Below are 24,618 nucleotides of genomic sequence, written 5' to 3'. Positions count from 1 at the left end.
CATCTGTGACATAAAATATTATAAAAATTATTAGAACTTGTGGTGCTTCCAATTTATGTCAATACTATTTATATTATTTGTGTGTATTGTGAATACAATCATTTTTCATTCACCCAACAGTCATCACCTATCTAGTTTTTGCAGTATGCTTCAAACTAGGAGAAAGACAACTCTCCTTGAGCATACATGCATATCAGTTGTCAAGTTGCCAGAGGCAATATTTCACTTTCTGACAAAGAATAAAGTGCTCTTTGTGATTAATCACTGTTTCTGTCAATTGGAGGTAATTATGTTCATCACATATTATAATATATAGGTCATGGTTTTGTGTATATATGACATGTATAATATTTGTGTGTGTGTGTGTGTGTGTGTGTGTGTGTATGTATAATATTTGTGTTCCAAAAAGATAGTTTTGTAAAGAATTATATATCTGGGGTTAGTTGAAATTTGAGTATAAATCTCACCTTTGACTCTTGAAGGTTGCAAGAACAAGAACTAGTCATGCAATTTTCTGAGCTTTCTTTGGAGACAAAATATATAGATGTTTGTATGAATCAAACCTTTATAAATATTTTTTAAAATATAAAGGTACAATATAAATGACATTATTATTATTACTATTACTAGTTGCCATTACCTTCTACCAATATCTTGTACAAATTTTTTGATAGATGTTTGAAACTTAGTTTTAGGAAACCCTTTCTACCTTAAGAAGTTTTTTTTATATTTAATTCAAAATATTTGTATTTATATTTTATATAATTTTCTTTATATATTGAATAATAATAATATTATAATTATTTTATTTTTAATAAATATATTTTATATTTAACTTATATTTAGGTTTTGTTTTTTTCTGGAGCTGAGAAATAATAGTATTTCTATAGGACTTTAAGATTTGGAAATCATTTTACATGATTTTATTCTCACAATAGCTTTAGATACTATTATCATTCGCATTTTAGATATAAACAAACTGAGGCAGGAAGAGATTAAGTAAAAGATAGAGCCAAGATAATATATGAGAAGCAGCAGCCTAGCTACACTCTTGAGATTTTCATTGAAACAATTTTAAAATAAGGCCCCTTTGGGAGTTCCGGAGGAGAGCTCTGTGATACCAAGGTGAAGGGCTATTCAGAATGTGCAGACAGTCTCAGTACAAGGGGTTACAGGAAAAATAACAGCAGTTTTAAAAGTTGTTAGCTCACAGATGATACAGAAATTGTTGAAAAGAGATTATAGAAGACCTGATGCTACCACTGAGTGCAGCTGGAGCTGAGTGGGAACTTTCTTAGTTAGTCTCTTGTAATGTTCTCTTCTCTAGAATATAATCATTCTCTGGGAGCAGATTTCTTGCAGGGATTATGGGAGCAGCCTTCATTTCAGTCCTGTTCAATAATCACCTCAAATGCAGCCAGCTGATAAAGTCCAGTTCCTTTATTGTTTCCTTCAAAATAGCCCGGTTAGCTTTCTTAGAGGCCTGTCTCTCTCCTTGGTTCTGTGAGCTCTTGTTGCTTGTCCTTTAACTCTGCCAGCTTCAGCCTCCAGCCAGCACAAAAGTCAAATATTGAATGAATCTGTCTTGCCTCTGAGACTGGACTTCTGGGTGTCTGTGGGCTTGTGGGAGTTCCTTGCTTATATGCTGTACACTAGGAAATCATTACATCACTAGGAAACCATTATTTGTTGTATCATTAAATCAATGCTAAATTTGATTTAACAATTGTCTCCTCAATTTCATTTAGTACCTTGTTTCAAGTTCTGGTCCACAACATTTCCTTGTAGAATCAGATCAATTCCACTGTCTTAGTACCTTGTAAAAATCATAACAGTCTATAAATTGAATTAATTAGATTAATTCAGCCTCTGAATATCTAGTAGACATTCCAATGATTATATATTCTATATACTCAGTTATTCTGATTTGCAGTTTCAGTGTGGAAAAAAGCACTTGTCCATAATATTACAGCAATATTCTGAATGGGATGAATTTGCCCATAAAATTGAAGCAAATAGCAGAATGGATTAGAAACCAGAATCTAACAAGTTGTTGCTCATAAGAGACACATTTAAAACAGAATGACACACACAGAGTTAAAATAAAGGACTGAAACAAAATTCTAAAGGATAAATTCTAAGTTTCAGCTTGAGATGAAGTTTAAAACAAAACAAAACAAAACAAAGTAATCATGATTTTAGATGAAGCAAAACAAAAAAAAATTAATAAACCTAATTAAAACAGATAATCAAGGAAATTATATTTAGCTTAAAGGTTACAAGTTATAACATATATGTGTGTGTGTGTACACTTTCTCTGATAAAGGCTTTGTTTCTCAAATATATGATAAATACAATTTTTTTAAAAATAAGAGGCATTCCTTAGTTGATAGTCAAAGGATATAAATAGACAATTTCTAGAAGAAAAAATTAAAACTACCTATAGTCATATAAAATTCTTTAAATTAATATAGATTAGAGAACTACAAATTAAAACAAATCTGAGATACTACTTCACATTTATCAGAAATAACAAATACTGAAGAGAATTAGGAAAAATTAGGTACATTAATGAATTGTTATTGGAATAGTGAATTGATTCAAATATTCTGAAGACTATTCAGGGAGTATGACCAAAAACTATAAAACTGGGCATATTCTTTTATCTAGTCACTACTAGCTCTATATTCCAAAGAAATAAAAAAAAATAAAAAGGAAAAAAGAGCTATATGTCTTAAAATATTTATTACAGCTTTTTGGGGTATCAAAGAATTGGAAATTGAAGGCTTATAATTTATTAGAGAATCATTGAACAAGTTTTGGCATATGATTGTGATGGAGCATTGTTGTACAAATGTAAATGACAAAGAAGCTTGTGGTTTCAGAAAAAATATATCATGACCTTTGTGAATTTGTGCAAAATGAGAAGAACGAGATCACTGTGTAATAGCAATGTTATAACTCTGAATGCAAACTGAAGTGCAATCTTTAAGTTTTCTTTTGTTCTTCTTTTTAATATAAATAATATGATTTCATGTTTAAATTGATAACACACTGTTCTGTGTGAGGGAGAGATAGTGGGAGGAAAATAATTTGGAAACTAAAATAAAAAATTAATTTAAAAATAAATAAATCATTTTTCAAAAAGAGGTTGTTACTTGCCAATGGTCATAGAGCTAGTAAGTGACTGAAGCTTCAGTGTGTTATCAATTTTATACTCAGGCATTCCTGACACTATATACTATCTCATCTAAGTGATTCTATCATGATGATATGGGCTATTATTTTGCTATTTGTGCTCTTTCCTAGAAGAGTTGTTTCAATAACTGACAAGAAATTGTTGTGCCACAGCTCCCTTTTAATGTTTTAGTTACTCTGCCTCAGATTATAACCTTTCCCTCTTAAATGTTTGGTGAGATAAAGGTTTTATATCTTTAGGCTATAATCATTCTTTCTTAATGTTTGACAGGATAAATGTCTATCCATTTTAGACTTCATTAGAATATCTGTAACCTCTCCAGTACTTCCTCCATTATGTCATCCTAGGTGCCTGCCTTCATTAGCTTATTCCTATCCAGGTACCTCCCCCATTATGTCATTGTTCTTGTTATCCTATAAAAATCTTGCTGTCCCGATACTCAGGGCTTGATTCTTTGAGATGATAGTCTTGTTTAGCCCTGGGACCAACCATGGATCCATTTGATCCCAGTAAATCTCTCCATTTAATATCCTATTAAATTGGTCTCAAATCTCTGTCTTGCTCAGTTTCTCTGGAATTACAAAATAACTCAGGAGAAGCAGAACCACCTGACACTCTTGGACAATCAACCCAGAAAATGGTACTAACTTATTATGAGTAATTTCTTTATCAGGATTATTTTGCAATTTTGCATATGTCATTTCTATCTAAAGTAAGCGTCTAGAAAATCTCCCAGTTTGCCTAACAAAATAGTTTACATGTAATTATTCTATATACATGATTAATAGAATTTAAGGAATCAGATTTTTAATTTAATTAACATAGATATAGTTTCACACAAATGCAAATATGCATGTAATGTGTGTTTTTATATATTAGATCATTTTATTACATGCAATGCTAAACACACATATGTGCACTTGTATTGCCTATTTAAAAAGAATAGCAAGTTCTGCATAGGAGATATGCATTTAATGTATAATCATCTTTTTTATTGTACTATATTATAGAAATGCTTGTTTTATTGTATACATTTAAAATGGCTATTTAAATTTTAGCATAATTTATTAGCCTTTTAATATTGTTTTTATGATTATAAAATATTATTGTTAAAAAAATCTCTAGACTTAACCAGAATGAAAAGATGTTCATCACACGCAACACAAATACAGATTGTGAAGAGACAGAGACATTGAGAGATAGCTGGAAAGATATGCAGAGAGAGACAGCCAAGGAAATATAGAGAGAGACAGAGACAGAAACAGAAACAGAGACAAAAAGACAGAAAGATAGAGACAGAGACAGGAACAGAGATACAGAGATAAAGTGAGAAAAAAGGATAGATACAGATATTAGGAATATTTGCTGAAAACATATTGGCTTCAGTTAGTAGATATACCATTAATTTCTCAGTAAGCCAGGAATTTATGTGGGAATATAAATTATAAAACTTATAAGTGATATACATTTTTAAAGACACCTTCCTCACAAGAAGTTCCCTATATCAAATGAAAGCTAAGATCTATACCTTATTTATGTGAATTTGTGGATTTATGTACAGATGAATGAGTGGGTGAATATATGGATGGGTTTTTATCTTCATTTGTATTTCAAAAGTCTTTATTAAGTACCTTCTATATGGCAAGTATTGTGCATACATACTTCCTATTTTTTCCTATTAGCTTTTCAAGATATTTAATAAGATTAAGATTAGGAGAATGGGAAGACAAGAGAATTTTAGAGGAATGGGTAAAATAAGGAATAAGAAGGTAAGGGGGAAATAAAGTAGCAAAGACAGGGCAAAAAGAGAGGATCAGAAGAAAAAGAGTAACTAAAAATAAGCTGAAAATTCACAAATAGTAATTAAAATTTTATCAAATTGATGAGAATATGTCATTTCTCATGGTATGTAATCAAAAGTTATGAACAGGTAATATCAGTGTTCTTTTTCTTCTTTTAAATAATATAAAGGTTCTCTCTGGGGAAGAGCAGGTTTCTTGGTGAGGTTTTCTGGAGGCAGCTTTAGTTTCAGTTAAGAGTAAATCATCACCCAAAACGCAGCCAGGTGATAAAAGTTAAGATCTTTTATTGTCTCTAATATAGCCCAGTTAGCTTAGAGGCTTAGAGTTAGTGCTTGATTCCAAGAGCTCTTGCTGCTTTGTCCTTTGCTTCTGCCTCTATTTTCTTCAGCCTCCAGAGCCAGCACCAAGTTGAATTTGTCTTGCCTCTGAGATAGCCTGCAAACAACATATTGTAGGATTCTGGCTTTTAATCCAGTATGCTATTCATTTCCTCTTTATGGGGGAATTGGCCCCGTTCACTTTTATAGTTAAAATTATTAATTCTGTATTTCCTCCCAATTTATTAACCCCAGATTGTGCTTTTCTTTTTCTTTTTCCTCTTACCTCCCTCCCCAGTATTAAACTTACAAGCATCACTTGCCCCACACAGCTTTTTCTCTTTAGGATCCCTCCTTTCCCCTTAGAGTATCCCCCCCCCCTTTTCTTAAAGCTTTCCCTTGAAATTTCTGAATTCCCTACTATTTATTCTACCCACTCCCTCTTCATTTTTCCCCTCCCACTTTTCAATGAGTTGGGAAAGGTTTCTCTGTAAACTGAATATGTCTAATAATTTCTCTTTGAGCCAATTCTGATGAGAGTAAGATTCACACTATGATCATTCCCCTTCCTTCTTTCCTTCAGATGTAATACATTTCCTTTGCCTGGTTGTGAGATGTAGTTTCCCTCTTTTTACTTCCACTCTTCCCTTTTTTTGGTGCAATTTCCTTTCTACCTCTAGATCTTTTTTTATATTATAACAGTAAACCAAATTATACATGTACCCTTTATGTATACCCATAACAAAAATACAGTTCTCAAGAGTTCTTTTTACCTTTTTATGCTTCTCTTGAGTACTATATTTACAGGTTTATACTTCTCTTGAGTCCTATATTTGCAGATCAAAATTTTTGTTTAGATCTTTTTTTTTGTCAAAAATATATAGAATTCACTTATTTTGTTAAATGTCCATCTTTTTCCCTGAAAGAAAATCTCTGTTTAAATGGGTAGTTTATTCTTGGCTGTATACCAAGTTCCTTTGCCTTTTGGAATATCAGATTCCAGGCCCTTCAATCTTTTAATGTGGAAACTGCTAGATCCTGAGTGATCCTTATTGTATCTCCTCAGTATGTGAATTGTTTTTTGTTTGTTTGTTTGTTTGCTTTCTGGCTGCGTGTAGTATTTTTTCCTTGATCTGATAGTTTTGGAATGTAACTACAATATGTCCTGAAATTTTAATTTTGGGATCTCTTTCTGTAGGTGATTGATGAATTCTTTCAATGTCTATTTTACCTTTCTTATGACATCTGGGCAGTTCTCTTTGATGATGTTTTGAAAAATAGTGTCTAGGCTCTTTTTTTTTATCATGTTATTCAGAGAGTCCAATAATCCTTCGATTATCTTTCCTAGATCTATTTTCCTGGTTGGTTATTTTCCCAATTAGGTATTTTATATTTTTCTATTTTTTCTTTTTTTTTGTTTTTGCTTGACTGATTCTTGTTGCCTTATTGAGTCATTCATTTCCATTTGTTCAATTCTGAATTTTAGTGTGTTATTTTCTTCATTCACTTTTTTTACTTCTTTATGTATTTGTCCAATTGAATTTTTGAATGAGTTATTTTGTTCTATTGAACTTTTTTCCATTTCACAAATTCTGTTTTTTAGGGAATTATTTTCTTTGTCCATTTCATAGATTTTTTTTTAAAGAAGTTATTTTCTTTTTATGTTTCACAAATTCTATTTTTCTGGGAGTTGTTTTCTTTTTCCACTTTATCAAATCTATCTTTTAATGACTTTACCACATTGAAAGCATCTACAAGTCTCTCTAGAAGTCCCTTGCCAGGAGGGACTCTCTCTTCCCATGTTTGGATTTTGGGAAGTCTGCATCATAGCCTGGCTATAAAAGGCATTTGTGCCCACTGTGACACAGCATCTTATGAGCTCCTCTAAAGGAGCATCCTTGCTCAGTCCTAGTATAATTCTTCTGCAAACCTCATTAGCATTTTCCTTAGCAAGTTGCCTTATCAAAATGTCTGTTACAGCATTTTTCCCATTTGTCCTTGTGATAGCTGTCTGCAAATGTTCCACAAAATCAGCAAAGGGATCATTTGGCCCTTGTGTTATTTTTGTGAAGGCCTCACTCTTGTCATCTTCATTGTGGAGAGAAGCCCATGCTTTGATAGCATTAGCAGCAATTTGCTCATATGCTGCTATGGAATAATTAATCTGTTCTGCGACGTCTGCATAGGAACCAATACCTGTTAGTAGGTAACAGGTAATTGCAGCATGAACTCCACTTTGACTATTTTGTCGGACTTGTATCCTACAGAGCTCACTATATTCAGAAAGCCACAAGTAGTTTTGTCCAGGTTCTAGGCATATCCTTGCTATAGATTTCCAGTCATTAGGGGTCAAGATTTCAAAAGCCAAATTCTGTAATAACATCTTAACATAAGCTAATGTAGCCCCATAAAGAGTGCAAGCCTTTTTCGGGTCTTTGAGGATTTCTCTATCAAAAAGAGTGTATTTTCCACTTTCTTGACCTGAAGAATTAAACTCTTGAATTACAGGAAAAATGTGGTGTTGAAATTCCAATATATCTCTCCCTTCCTCTTTGGCCTTAATTAGTCCCTTTTGCAATCTACTCATAGGAGCGGCTGAATGCTGGGGGGAAGGTGCTGGTGCTGTCACTGCTCCCCCTTCCCCCTCCCCCACTACCCTTCCTCCCTCCATTCCGGAGGGTGGAGTTGATAGGTGGGGCTGAAGCTGCCTCAGATTCACCCCACCCTTGAGCCTCACTTAAGTCTCCATGCCCTGTGGGGATATGGTCGTTAATCTGTTCATTGTCTTTCTTATTTATCTCAGGCTTCCCCATTTGGCTATTCCTAGAGTTTTTTTCCTTTTCTTCTAGAACTTATATGGTTTCTTAAGGCTAACTGTATTATATTGTATAAATAGAATGCCTTGATGGAAATTTAATGAGGACCGTTTTCAGTGTAATATGTGGAGAGCTGTTGACCAATCAATGTCCAATTATCTGGAGAGATTTGCTCTTCCTCTAAGAACCAAGGGGAGGTGCGTTTTAATGTACCCAGAAGTCTAACTTCCTGTTCCCAAGTTATAAGTAGCCCTTGATCTTCTATCAGCTTAAGCAGGCTTTCTATAGCCCCACTCCTGAGTGGGGCTGGGGGATGGATAATCTTTAGCTAGGATCTGTCCCATTTCAGCCAAAAAAGGTTACTAGTTTAGTCTTTAAGAAATAGACCCGTTTGTCTATTACAATACTTAGCTAAGTTTCTGGTCACTGGAGACTTTATCAGTGAAAGTAGGGTCCTTGGTTCCCACACTTGGGAGCCAAATGTGATGACTGAGTATTTAAAATCATCCCCAGTCAGGAATTCAGGTTAAAGGAAAAATCTTCAATCTTTATTGAAATGAAGAGGTGAAAAAGGATTGTGATAGCAATATGGGCAAGAAGGATTGCAATAGCAATATGGGCAGCTGCAACAGGAAGCCAGCTAGTAGAGGGAGATCTGAGATGACTGGCCACTGGGATAGCAATGCAAGCAGCTGTGTCAAGATGCCAGCCAGCAGTCTCTCCTTCCCCTTCCTTTTCCACTCCCCTGCCTCCACCCACCAAAAACGTCATTTCCTATACAACACATCAGGACTTACACAAAGAGTGGGCGGGGGGCCATTCTTTCTCCAAGCATATATATTAATAGAATATGGTCCAATTACTATTTAGCCTCTAGTGCTTTGGACCTCAGTGCATCAACTCGAGCCTCAGCCCATTACAGGTGATCATCCCCTTCCCACTCCCTCCCATCTCTCAGGAAGGGAGATGAAAACACGAAAGAAAATGGGAAGTCAAATCAGATTAGCAGGTTTCTGAAAGGGGTCATTTGAAGAAGGTATACACAAATCCATCAATATGGGAGGTATTACACATAATTACATAAGCACATAGCAATATAACACAGGCTAGTAGTGATGTAACAACATGAATCAACATGAGGATTTATACATGTCCATAAGTCCTAGAAATAGTCCAAAAGGAATCTATTGTCCATTACTTCATGTACCAGGAATCCAATAATTCCTGCAAGTTTTGGAGTCCTGCAATGGTTTCATCAACAATTTTTCATCTCAAGGAATTCAATGATTCCTGCTGTTTTTCAAGTCCTGCACCAATCTCATCTTGTGTTGGGGAATCCAAAGATCCCTGTAGATTTTGTTCTTAGGTCTTTTCCTTTGTTTTGAGGTTTTTCTCTTTTTCTGTCTCTCTTCAGGTGCTCATTGCCACCCATATGTTTCCTTCTCCATCTGTAGGAATACAAGAAAAACCTTTCTCCCAAGCAGTTAACCTATCGAATTCCTTCTATTTACTACTTTCTAGATTTCTCCTCATCATCTGGCAATTACATTGGAGCTGCTCGAACTGGACACTGCTCTTCTGTTGGGTTAAAAAAGCCAGTGTTCTCCCCAATTGTAATCCCTTTCAGCCATCTGTTTGCTTTTTGGATGACTAATCATGTAATCCCTTTCTGCCATGTGATTGCTTTTGGTTGATAGATCACATCAGAATCCTGACCTTCTAAAGACTCCAGGTGTAAACTAGCTTCCATCATGCCCCACCTGTCTTTTGTATGATATCTTGGAGCTGGGCCCTACCTCTCATTTCCCTGGATCAATCTACATTCTGAGGCCCAGTGGAAACCTTTGTGGCATTTTGGACATAGGGTTTTAGGTCTTCTCTCACCTTGTCTTCTCACTCTATTTCTATATCTACACTGAGCTCTCAGATGTCCAATTTTTCCACACTGTAAACATCAACAACTCTCTCTAGAAGTCCCTTGCCAAGAGGGACCCTGTCTGGGTATAATATATATTTGTGTCCACTGTGGCACAGCATCTTATGATCTCCTCTAAAGGACCATCTTTGTGTAGTCCCCATATAATTCTTCTGCAAACCTCATTGGCATTTTCCTTAGCCAGTTGTCTTATCATAATTTTTGTAGCTGCATTTTCTCCAATGGTTCTTGTGACAGCTGTCTGCAAATGTCCCACAAAATCAGCAAAAGATTCATTGGTACCTTGCTCTATTTTTGTGAAGGCTTTACCTTCATCTTTCCCTGGGACAGAACCCCAAGCTTTTATAGCAGCAGTAGCAATCTGTTCATAAGCTGTTGTTGGGTAATTAATCTGTGCTGAATTCTGTCCCTACTGACCTTCACCAGCTAGTTGGTCAAAAGTGATTTGTACATTAAATCATGTTTGCTTATTTCATTGGCCTTGAATCTAACATAATTCATGATACTCCAAAAGCCACAAGTATTATCCAGGTTCTAAACATGTCCTTGCTATGCATTTCCAATCACTAGGGGTTAGGATTTCATAAGTCAAATTATCCAGTAACATCTTAACATAAGACGATGTAGCCCCATAAAGAGTACAACCTTTTTTCAAATCCTTGACTTTTTCCAGATCAAAAGGAGTATATCTTTTTCTTTGTTGACCGGAAGAGTCAAGCTCTTCAATCACAGGGTATGCATTTATTTTTGAATCAGATACATCCTGTCCTTCATTTTTTGCTTTAACCAGTACTTTTTGTAATCTTGTCATAGGCTGCTTAATAGGTGGTTCTAATTGTGTCACTGCCTCTCTCTCTCCTCCTCCTTCCACCCATGAAGGGTTAATTGAGAGAAGTAGGTCAGGGGATGTGGAATGACCTAATTTCTCCTGTTGTAAAGTATCACACTCAAAATTGTACTTAACTCCATTCTTATATGATTCTTCATCCTTTTCACCCAGTTTATTTGGCACCTCCCCCTCCTGTTCTTTCTTCTTTTTCCTTATTCTAACACATATAATTTCTTAAAGCCAGTTGTATTAAATTATATATATTAAGTGTGTCTTTGGAAATTGAGTCAGGTCCATTTTCATTGTAGAATTGATAGTTGCTCTTCTACTAATTTCCACTCTTTTGGATCCAATTCTTTTTCCTTAGAGAACCAAGGAGATGGATACTGTACAGTTTTTTAAAAATCAATGATCTGCTCCCAGGTTGCAATTAAACCTTGATTTTTTTATCAGTCTGAACAAGCTTTCGACACATTTTCCTTGAAGAGGAAAAGAAGGCTGTTTTCTAAACATCTGTTCCATTTTAGCTAAAATATTATTTTAGGCTTTTAGCAAAGTTCCCTTGTAGTCACACTAATTTCTGGGCCAAGAAGACTTTTCCACTGAAATCAGGGTCATGTCAGTCCCACATTCAGGCACCAAAATGTAATAATCTTTTCTAAAATGCAATGTTCTCTGGGAACAGGTTTCTTGGAGGGCTTCTGGAGGCAGCCTTTGTTTCATTTCAAAATAATCACCCTGAATGCAGCCAGGAATTAAAGTCAAAATCCTTTATTGTTTCCTTTTAATTCTTGTCTCCTTCCTGGGCCCAGTTAGCTTTCTTAGAAACCTATCTCTCTCTTCAGTTCCGAAAGCTCCTGCCAATAGTCCTTTGCCTCTGCCAGCTTCTGCCTCTAGCTTCCTCCAAATGAGCTTCAAGTGGGCTCCTGTTCTAGTGGGCTTGCCCTCTAGTGGGTTTGTCCTTTAGTGGGCTTGTCCTCCTTGGCCCTGACAGCTCCTCCTTATATATGCTCTCTTAAAGGTGTGAATTTTGTGGAATTATAGTAAGTACTAAGTACATGTAAATTAGAAAATCATTATCTCATCAATTTCACTGATTTGGCACGTTATAAGAATCCTAACACCATTTGCATGCAGAAAAAGAACTATGGACATTGAGTGTATATCAACACATGTTATGTTCACTTTTTTGGTCTTTTTTTTTTTTTTCCTCTCTTGTATTTTACCCTTTTATTCTGATTTTTCTGTCCCAACATGATTTAAGAAGAAATGTGTATTTTAAAAGTTAATACAAATTTAACATAATTCCAAAAATATATATTTTTCATCCTTATGATTGCTATTTCCCTCCACTATTTCCCTGTTTATTCTATGTTTTCTCTCTCTCCTTTCACCCTATCCTGCCTCAAAAATGTTCTGCTTCTGACTACTACTTCCCTTATCCACCCTCCCTTATATGAATATTACCCCTCCACCCCAGCCCATTTTCTTATCTCTTTTCCTTGTACTTTCCTATAGGGTAAGATAGATTTCCATACCCAATTAACTGTGTATGTCATTCCTTCTTTTTAGCCAATTCCAATGAAAATAAAATTTATTAACTTTTTCTTATTCCCCCCTCCTCCCTTTTCTCTTTCTACTGCAAAAGCTTTTTCTTGCCACTTTTATATGAAATAATTTTTCCATTTTACTTCTATATTTCCCTTTCTCCAAATACATTCCTCTCTCACCCCTTAATTTTTCTTTTTTAGACCTCACCCCTTCATATTCCACTTATATATGTGTTCTCTGACTATTTTAATTGTTTTACTGTTCTCATTTCTTTTCCATTTTTTTTGTTTTAAAATTCTCATTTCTGTGAAAATTGCCCTATTTCTAGATCTTAACTTATACAAGTGACTCCATATTTCACAAATTATTGTATACATATAATTGATACATACTGCCCATGTATCAGGAACTTCCTAGACAGAAAATACATGTTATAGATAAATCATTTGGTCAAAGACCTTAAAGGTCTCTTATTATTAACTGATCAAATAATATCCAATCCACTTTATTAACATACTTATTTAACATACTTTAACATACTTTATTAATCAGAATGCCATTGTGATCGACTAAGGGTTTGGAGCTAATGTGTCATAAAAAAGTTCAATAGGTGATTAATTCCTTGTAAGGTTCCTCTCTCTCTTGGTCCCTATGAATTTACCAGCCACAATCATCAGATATAAACATAATGACTCAGAGTTCTATTTTGACTAGAGTATACATATTACCATGTGTTTTTATCCCAAGGCTGAAGGTATAAGGTGTCATGCAGTAACATGTCTCAGAGGAATAAGGTACCTAACATGAGCATTTAGTTCTCGTTTCTTCTCTGTACCACACTCATAAGTGTTCTTTGTAAAAGCATTTTGAATTCCTTTTTATTTACTTCAACCTTTTCAGTAATTACAGATGAACATTTTCCAAGATATGTTTTTCTTTGAGACTTTCCTTGTTGATATTTTGGACTCATTCTCTTCTTTCCAATTTATGTTTTGAGTGTCTATGTCATCATAAAAGTGCTTCATGGTGGCATTTTGTTATTTGTTCATACTTCCAGATTTGAGACTTTATGTTAGGACAATGCTCTGTGAACTATCAGAGAGAATATCTGACCTATTCTTCTTTCTTTCTTGGGTTATTTTGTATTGTGATATTTCAGGATATCAGAAACAATTTAGGTTATAAGTTTTCAATGCTCCCAAGGAGGTCTGATTCAGGGAAATGTCTGAGCCCAAATCCTGTTTTGGGTTCTCCAAATTCTTGAACTGGGTATGGCTCCGAGAAGCACACTTATTGATTTACTACTGAGTAGATTCCTGTTTTTGTTATTTTACAAAAGAATTCAGTGTGAAATGAAGAAGCTACTCTGCTCTGGAGTCAGAGCCACAAAAACGACTATTGATTCTGAACCTGCTTTTAGGTCATTGCCCTGTTTAGCATTAAGTATTTACTGTCACCTTTAGATGCCACCCACAAGTATAGGTTCTCCACTTTGATTTGTTGAAGATCGTTGACACAGAACTATGAATAGGTGGCAGAGCTTCCATTTGACAAACTGTTCCTATACCCTACACATGCTCAAGATGGATATGAGACCACTTCTTGACATGACATGGATCATCAGCTTGCTCTTGAGTGTTTTATATTGTCATTAATTTCTAGACACCAGCTTTAGTGCCTACTGATCTCACTCTATCAATGTTGTTTTTGGATAAGAAAAATAACTCACTATGATTTTTTTTCCTAGCTTTCCTCAACAAGATCCAATACAATGAATTTTAAAAATATATGGGTAGAAATTTGAAAGTAAGGGAAACTGAATTTGACAATCTTTCCTGCTACTCTGCCTTCTTATTTGTGTTCCTCTTAGAATGATTTTTAAAACTTCTCATTAAATTCATCTTTAATGTGTTCTTCCATTATATCTATTATAATCATTAATTCATTTTTTTCATATTGCCACAGATGCAACCATCATTTAAGAGAATGCAAATTCTTGAGGACAGGAATTATTATTGATTTGTTCTTTTATCCTTAGATTGTAAAATACTTCATGTCATTGTTATATTAGATTTTGTCTGTGATATTTCATCATGATTTAACAGGGGCTATGAAAGATGTTTGAATAAATTCATCTTTCTATTTTTAAGGAAAAAAAATATTATCCTTCATATTACTGAAAACATAGTGCTCTTTCTTTTCTTTGATATCTGCAGGAAAATATTGAACCATATGTTCCCCAAATCTCAAAGTGGTCCCTATTACAATTTGTGACATTAAACAAAAACTACATGTAAAGTGTATGTATATGCGAAAGTAGTAATTTAAATGCTAAATATTAAATGTGACCTTGAATTTTTTGGCATTTGTAAAGTGATACATTTGGAAGCATAACTTAGGTTCTATTTTCTTCTTTGTGACCTGGACTTCTTATGGGTCTCAGTTTCCTAATCTTTTAAAATAGAAGAATAGGAATAAATTATTTTAAGTTTTCCTACAACTGTATATATGTATCAAATACATATATTCCATAATATAAATATCTTACAACATTTCACAAAGATAATATTGTATAACATATCACATGCATATATGGGATATTCATAGAAACCCAGAAAGAGGTACTAATGAAATTGAGATTAGGAACAAAAATGCTGTTAAATTGGGAAAGTGTTTCTTTAATGTTCAAAATTCTTGTTCCTTAAGGGAACATAGTATGTTTCCTGTACATTGATAGATATAGACATGGGGATAAAACAAAGCTAAAAATGGAACTCAAAAAAGAAGTTCAGTAACACAAGAAGAATGACAAAAAAAAAAAAAAAAGCAAATTAATCAACTTTGATTATTCCATACGGGGTCAGAAAAAGTGTAGCTAAAGCTTGCCTGATGGTGTAGTAATCAAAAGAGCTTCATTAGATGGCAGAAAGGACATACACTTATTTCTGATCTTCTCACAGGACTCTCAACTAATTACCAAATTCAACATCTGAATTAACTCTAGACTGGCAGAATTCATGAATATTGGGAATGCAGCAAATTGCTATCAGAAGAAAATTTTAAAAATTGCCAGAAAAGGTCAGTTTTGGATGGGCACAGGAAGATAGCCAAGCTCAGGATGCCATCCAATTCATGATGTGCAGATAGGGGTGAAGGAGTGGTGAGGTGTAAAGGGAGTGTGGTCTCCCTGGGGTGAGGCAGACTCCATGCCATGGAGAATCTGCAGGGAGGACTCTACCACAATATTTGCTACTCTGCCCTGGTTGCAAGCCAGGTGATCAACAGAGAAGTTATAAAACATCCAACTTAAACACAAAAAGTAAAGCATGAACCCCAAAGCATCAGAGTCTCATGGGACCTGACCATGCCTACCCCGCACCCAGAATGAGTCAGCATGATCCCAGAGCAGCCACTGCTGTTCTGCTGCCAATTCACTGCTACCTGTAAAAGAGGCTTGGAAAACCTCCCTTGTCCTAAAAGCAGATTCCCAACTTTTTTTTTTTTTTTTTTTTTTAATGAGTAAAAAGGCAAAGAGGACTCTAACTATAGATAGTTTCTATGGTGAAAGAGAAGAACAGATTTCAAACCCTGAGGAGACTAAATGCAGATTGTCTCCAGATGAAGCCTGAATGATATAACCTGATCCTCATCACACAAGACTCTCTTGGAAGAAATTAAAAAGGATTTTAAAAGAGAGCTAGAAGAAAAATGGGAAAAGCAAAGTAAAACTTTGCAAGAGGGTTTGGAAAAATCATGTAACTCTTAAAAAAGATAGATTTGATAAAGTGGAAAAAGAAAACAACTCCAAGAAAAACAATTTGTGAAATTGAAAAGGAAAATGACTCCTTAAAAAACAGGAGATGTGAAATGGAAAAAGTAATTCCATAGAATAAAACAACTCATTTAAAAACTCAATTGAACCAAATACAAAAAGAAGTAAAAAAAAAAGCTAAATGAAGAAAATAATTCTCTAAAACTCATAACTGAACAAATGGAAATGAATGACTTGATGAGACATCAAGAATCAGTCAAGCAAAACCAAAAAAAAAAAAAAAAAAGTAAAAAATAGAAAAAAAAATGTAAAATATCTACTTGGGAAAACAACTGATGAAAAATAGGTCCAGGAGAGACAATCTACTGTGTTTCCCCAATAATAAGACACTTATTATTTTATTTTATTTTTTTTGGACAGAAAAACACTAGAGGGCTAATTTTCAGGGGAGGGCTTATTTTAATGAACATTGACAGCAATTTTAATAAACAGGTAAATGTGAACAAAAAAAGTACCTTTATTCAATAATGATCATGTCATCTTCTTCAACAACATCGTCATAAATGTCCATACCCTGAATTCCGTCCTGGATGTCTTGCGCCTCTATTTCCTTAGTTTTCCTGCTCATAGTGCCTTGGCGACACAGCTGTCAGTAATTTTATCCCATGACTTCTTCACCCAAGTCACGACTTCTTGCAGACAGGGCTTCACAAAGTTTCCACGCTGATTTCTTTCCATTCTATTTTCAATGTAGTCATTGACTTCCATGTGCAAATAGTCCTTGAATGGCTTGTTTATTGCAATATCAAGGGTCTGGAGATAGGCAGTCATTCCTGAAGGAATCATTACTTGATCTATTCTTCTCTCTGCAAGGAAGTTCTTCATTTCTTTAACGTGGTGAGTGCTGGCTGAGTTCTTTTATCCTCCATCATGCCCCTTTTATCCTCCATCATGCCTCCTCACTCCTGCTTACATACCGGGTTTTTATGTTGTCCTGCCTCAGCTCTCCTCCGCGGCACTGCTCTCAATGGTGCCAGCAAGCAAATGACTGGGGAAGAACAGGATGACTCGCTCACTGCTGCAGCTCTGATTGGATGCAGCTCAGAGCGTGGCATGCGTTTCACCTGGGGGGAGGGGGGAAGAGGGGACAGTGCATACAGAGGGTACTGTAATGTAGCGTGTAGTGCAGGGGATCACCTTCACTACAGTAGCAATCTCAATAGGGCTTATTTTCGGGGGAGGGCTTATTTTAGAGGAATCTTACACAGTAAGGGGAGGGTTTATTTTTGGGATAGGTCTTATTATCGGGGAAACACGGTAAGGATTATTGGACTCCCTGAAAACTATGATGAAAAAAAGAGCCCAGAAACTCTTTTTCAAAGAGCTCTGATGTTATATAATCAGAAGCATGAGATTCTTCATCCTTCACTGAACATGTCCTGAAAGAGATCCCAAAATTAAAACTCCAAGGAATATCATGGCTAAATTACAGAACTATCACATCAAGGAAAAAATATCACAAGAAGCCAGGAAAAAAAATGATTCAAATACCTAGGAGCCACAATAAGGATCACCCAGAATCTAGCAGGTTCTGCCTTAAAGGATTGAGAAGCCTGGAATCTAATATTCCAAAAAGCAAAGGAACTTTGTAAGCAGCCAAGAATGCTATTTTGAAAAATTGAGCATTTTTTTTCCAGGGAGGAAGATGGGCATTCAACAAAAGAGGTGAATTCCATTTATTTCTGATGAAAAGATCAGAGCTAAACAAAAAAAAAATGACTACATATATAGAATTCAAAAGAAGCATAAAAAGGTAAAAAGAACTTCTGAGAACTATATTTCTGTTATGGGTATACATAGAGAGTGCATGTATAATTTAATTTTACTATTATAATGTAAAAAATAAACTACAGGTGGAAAGGGGATTGTACTACAAAAAAGGGAAAAGTGGAGATAAAGTGAGGGAAATTACATCTCACAAAGAGGTAAAGGAAACCTCTTATATTTGGGGGACAAAAAGGATGGGGTTGAACATTGTGTGAATCTTAGTAATCTCATGAGATTTAGCTCAAAGAGAAAAATATTAGATATTTTTGGTTTACAAAGAAACTTTTCTCACCTTATTGAAAAGGCAAAAAGGAAATAAACAGGTAGAAGGAAAACAGAAATAGTAGGGGAAAGGTATAAGAAAGGGGGAGGCCTGCTTGAAGCAAGTGGTTCTCATAAGTTAAATACTGGGGAGAAGGGAAGGGGGAAAAGGAAAGAGAAAAGTATAATCTGGGGATAATAAGATTGGATGAAATATAGAAATAGTAGTTTTAACTGTAAATGTGAATGGGGCAGTGGATAGCAGACTAGATTAAAAGTTAGAATCCTACAATATGTTGTTTACAAAAAAGATATTTAAAGCAGAGCAATACATATAGAGTAAAGGTAAAATGCTGGAGCAGAATCTATTATTCTTCAGGTGAGGTAAAAAAAAAAAAAATCAGAGGTAGCCTTCCTGATCTCGGATTAAGCAAAGGCAAAAACTGGTCTATTTAAAAGAGATAAGGAAGGAAATTATATCTTGCTAAAGAGTACCATAGATAATGAAGCAATGTCAATAAATATAAAAGTATGGATACATACTTTTATCCTAAAGGAGATAAGTTAAGAGAGCTGCAAGAAGAAATAGACAACAAAACAAAAATGGTGGGAAATCTCAACCTTACTCTCAGAATTAGATAACTCAAACCACAAAATAAATAAGAAAGAAGTTAAAAAGGTAAATAGAATACTAGAATAGTTAGTTATGATAAATCTTTGGAGAAAACCAAATAGAGACAGAAAGGATTACACTTTCTTCTCAGCAGTTCATGGAACTTATACAAAAATTGACCATATATTAGGAAACAAACTCCTCAAAATTAAATGCAGAAAAGCAAAAATAGAAAATGCATTTTTTTCAGATCATAATTCAATAAAAATTACATTCAATAAAAAGCCAAGGGAAAATAGACTAAAAAGTAATTGGAAACTAAATAATCTAATTCTAAAGAATGAATGGGTGAAACAACAAATCATAGACACAATAATAATTTCATCCAAGAGAATCATGATAATGAGACAACATACCAGAATTTGTGGAATGCAGCCAAAATGGCAATAGGGGAAATTTTATAGCTCTAGATGTTTACTTGCATAAAATAGAAAAAAGAAAAGATCAATTAATTGGGCTTGCAACTAAAAATCATAGAAAAAGAGCAAATGAAAAACTCCCAATCAAATACCAAACTTGAAATTCTAAAAATAAAAGGAGAGATTAATAAATTTTAAAGTTAAAAAAAAAAACTAATGAATTAGTAAAATTAAGAATTGGTTTTATAAAAAAAAAAAAACAAGATAGATAAACCTTTAGTAAATTTGATTAGAAAAAAGAAAGAGAAAAATCAAATTGTTAGAAGTTTCCACCAATGAAGAAGAAATTAGAGCAATGATTAGGAATTATTTTGCCCAACTTTATGCTAATAAATTTAATTACCTAAGTGGAATGGAGGAATACCTACAAAAATATAGATTGCCCAGAAATATTTATTTCCTTATTCAATATTTTTTATAATATTTATTCAATAAAGAGAGGAGGAAGTAAATTGCTTAAATAGCCCCATTTTAGAAAAAGAAATAGAACAAGCTATTACTCAGCTCCCTAAAACAAAATCATCAGGACCAGAGAGATTTACATGAATTTAAAGAATATTTAACTCCAATACTATATAAACTATTTGAAAAAAATAGGGAATAAAAGACCCCTACCAAATTCCTTTTATGACACAGATATAGTACTGATACTTAAACCAGATAGAACACAGAAAAAGAAAATTATAGACCAATCTCCCTAATGAATATTGATGTAAAATCTTAAATAAAATATTAGCAAAAAGATTACAGAAAATCATCCCCGGAATAATACATTGTGACCAAGAAAGATTTATACGAGGAATGAAGGGCTGATTCAATATTAGGAAAACTATTAGCATAATTGACTACATGAATAACCAAACTAACAAAAACTATATGATTATCTCAATAGATGCAGAAAAAGCATTTGATAAAATCCAACATCCATTCCTATTAAAAACTCTAGAGAGTATAGGGATAAATGGGCTTTTCCTTAAAATAGTCAGTAGCATCTATTTAAAACTGTCAGTAAGCATCATATGTAATGGGGATAAACTGGATCCATTCCCAATAAAATCAGGGGTGAAACAAAAATGCCCACTATCACCATTACTATTTAATATTGTATTAGAAATGCTAGCTTTGGCACTAAGAAATGAAAAAGAGATTAAAGGAATTAGAGTAGGTAATGAAGAAATGAAATTATCACGCTTGATGATATGATGGTATACTTAGAGAACCCCAGAGAATCAACTAAAAAGCTATTAGAAATAATCCACAACTTGAGCACAAGAGCAAGATACAAAATAAACCTATAAGTCATCAGTATTTTTATACATCACTAACCAAATCCAACAGCAAGAGATAAAAAGAGAAATTCCATTTAAAATAATTGTTGATAGTATAAAATATTTGGAGACCTATCTGCCAAGGGAAAGTCAGGAACTATATGAGCAAAACTACAAAACACTTTTCACAGAAATAAAGTCAGATCTAAACAACTGAAAAAATATCAAGTCCTCTTGGATAGGTAGAGAAAATATAATAAAAATGACAATACCTCCTTGTAAAGTCCTCGCTAGCTCCCTGGAGGCCTCAAGAACAGCTGGAGTCAGGATAAGTAAAAGACCTTGGTTGTTAGTGGGAGAAATGAAGGAGACAGATAAACTGCCAAAGACTCTCCAACAACCTTTCTCCTCCTTGTCCTGCTGAAAAGTAGGTCTGGTTTGTCTTATACCACCTTCTAATCCTTCCTACAATTATCTGTATACACCAAATATTGAGCCATCACAGAACAGTGAGTAGGAGAAATTTTCCAAACATATGCTAATAGAATCATTGTTCATAGGTAATTAGCCTTAAGTGCTTTATTGTGTGATTCATACACACCTTTTAAGAGTTTCAGCCCTTTACATCTCCCACTTTCTTTTGTTTTAAAACACAGCTGGTCACGCTATCCCTGACTTCTCAGAGAGGTGAAAACCCCAAAAAGGAGGTGATCACTCCCTCCCTGACTTCTCAGGAAAGGAGCTGGAAACCACTAAAAAAAGAGATCATCACACCCTTCCTGACTTCTCAGGAAGAAAAACAACAAAGGGAAGTAGGAAATCAAGCCAGATATTTTTAGTGGATTTCTAGGCTGAAGAGTCTTACTAGAAACAGGTATGCACAAACCCATCAGCATAGAAGGTATTACCCAAGCACATAGCAATAATGCAGAGGCTATTAGTGATGACTCTCCCCACAGCCAGTGCAAACTCAATGTGGTGTAACAAACATGAATTGTACATGCAAGTAGTGATATAACAAACAATATAAATCAACATGGTATTGTAAATGATTTCCAGAAGTTCTAGAAGGAGGGTATGTAAATAACAATCACACATACACCTCCTTCAGCAGCCAAGAGATATGCTAAGTAAAATGAGCATAACTAGGAGATCATTATACATGGCAACAAGACTATGCAGTGATCAATTCTGATGGACAAGGCTCTCTTCAATTATGAGATGATTCAAACCAGTTCCAATTGTCCAGTAATGAAGAGAGTCATCTACATCCAGAGAGAGGACTATGAGAACTGAGTGTGGACCACAACATAGCATTTTCATTCTTTCTGTGATTGTTTGCTTGCATTTCTGGTTTCTTTCTCAGGTTTGATTTTTTTTTTCTTGTGCAGCAAGATAACTGTATAAAATATGTATACATATATTGTGTTTAACATATAATTTAACATACTTAACATGTATTGGACTACCTGCCATCTAGGGGATGGGGGTGAAGAAGGAGGGAAAATTTGGACCAGAAGGTTTTGCAAAGCTCATTGTTGAAAAAATTACCCATTTATATGTTTTGTAAATAAAAATATATAATAAAAAAGAACTTCATTAAATTTACTAATTTACACATATATACAGGTGTGTGTATATGTGTATATATATATGTGTGTGTGTATATATGTATGTATATATCACATTAATAGCCTAAATTATGGTTAATAAGTAGTATAGCCCCCAAGTTATATAAGTAAATACTAAATACTAATAATTTAGTTATCATAGTGTGCATGATATAGTAGAAAAACCATTAGGGTTACATTCCTGAGAGACCAAAATTCTAACCCTCACTGTAACTAGCTGTGTGATGACTGCTATTTCATTTTGCCTGTCTGACTTTAGTACCTATATCTATATGTTGAAATAATATTACCCATTTCATAGGATTATTATGAGAATTAAATGACACAACATACAGAAAAAAATTGCTGAAGATAAAGCTATTAATATTATTAGTGAAATTTTATATTTGAATTATTTTATTCAAATGTGTATGCTGATTTTTGTGCTTGGGGGGTGAAGATAGAGTTGTATGGGGATATACATAATTTAGTTGATTTGTCTCATCATTTCCAAACTTTTACTTTCGCATTAATTTCTGCCTCATTCCTTTTTTCTCCCTTGCAAAATCCTTCATGCTAGTTTTGCTTGCCCATTCCTCACTGTGCTCTGCTCTTTCTCCCTTTAGCACTACCTGTTTTTTCTCTAACAAATCACTTCATCCCATCCCCTTTCTTGTGTCCTTTATTTACTCTTTCCATTTTTTTTGCTTGTTTTCCTCATTTAGATTCATGGTTTCTATTGTGCAAAATCCCTAATAAATAATTCAGTCCTTCAAAGCTCCATTGTTTTGTAAGTATATATGCCTTTCTTCCACATGAAAACTGAAATGACTCTATACCTTAGGTAGCACTCTTTGAGATCAATATGATCTATACTTACAGTTTCACTGACTTGTTTTCAACTTGTTAATGAATATTATAGAAAGCGCAAGTTAAAGAATTGATAAATTGTCACTCTGGCTTTTTCTTTGTGCAGAGTCCATCTCCAAATTGTTAGATTTGTATACATTTCTTAGGCTTCTATTTAGCTACTTAAGGTCAAGTCGTATTTCTTTTTTCATCTTTGGATCCTGGCATTTGATACCAGGAACTGCCTTGTAGAAGTATAATTGGCCCCATGCATCAATGGTAATAGAAAAGTAATTTAATGGAAATATTTATAGAATTTTGCATTAAAACAAATTAGTTGCTGATTTGTAGATGAACATGAAGGCAATATTTTTTTAGATTAAGCAATTTCTGTTTTTATTATGTTTTAGGGAAAACACCAAAATAATGTAATATATGTCATTAGCAATTTTAGTAGCATCTTTCCCAAAATCATTAGTTGTATATGTTCATTGTACCCACCCATTCCAAACTGTAGTTTCTATCTTCTGGCAGCTTTGATCTTTCTCTAGCTTAAGAAATATTTTGTTGTAACCAAATTGTACCACATTATATCTGTTCAATATGGGTAAGAGGGTGGAAGTCTAGCTCTCAATTTTATTTCCCATGTTTCATTGAACTCACAATCAACTAAAGAAATAATTTTTCTGCTCATTTTTTGAATCTATACAGGACCACTTTAAGTATACATATCATTGCCCTCTACTGGATAGAATGAAACTTCTCCAAGCATGTTTCTATAAGAACATATACCAGAAAAAGAATGGGAAAGAATGTAGTGTACCTCAGACATCAGGCAATTTCTGGTCATGATGATTCTACTTTTTAAAGACTTCTATTTGTGGAATACCAGACTACAAACTACTACTTCCGTATTCTGAATATATGTTATCTAGGGATTTGATTTTTCTCCATATTCTTTCCATGTGCATTTTTTGATGGAGAAAGAAAAAATGTATATTAACTATTCTTTATATAATATTTTATAATCCATTAACTTTTAAACTTTCAGTGAAATGTTAAATTCCTTCACTAGTTTTCCCTCTTACTCTTCAGTCCATGAGTTATTAGTTGTACAACTAGTCATTTAGATGATCTATGCATATTAAAATAAATTTTCTAATTTTAGGTGATATCATGTAAAGAGTATTAGATCTTGGGGTAAGAATACACGGATTCTTATTCAAGCTTTTCATTGTAATTAGATAGGAAAAAAATCACTTGGAAAACAAATCATTCCTTCCTTGGCACAATTTTCTCATCTTTTAAATTTCTTGAAGTTCTAGCATTTTATAATTATTCCAAAATAAGTTGACTTATCTAACTTTAGGCCATACAAATCATCACCTGTTAAAAGATATGAGAAAGAAAAAAAAAACTTCTTAACATGGTAGTTACATTAATAGGGCAAGAGCTGGAGAACAAGTATTGTAGGAGATAATATACTTTC

Source organism: Antechinus flavipes, chromosome 1 (genome assembly GCF_016432865.1).
Source record: "Antechinus flavipes isolate AdamAnt ecotype Samford, QLD, Australia chromosome 1, AdamAnt_v2, whole genome shotgun sequence".
NCBI lineage: Eukaryota > Metazoa > Chordata > Mammalia > Dasyuromorphia > Dasyuridae > Antechinus > Antechinus flavipes.
Note: the sequence above shows the minus strand (reverse complement) of the source record.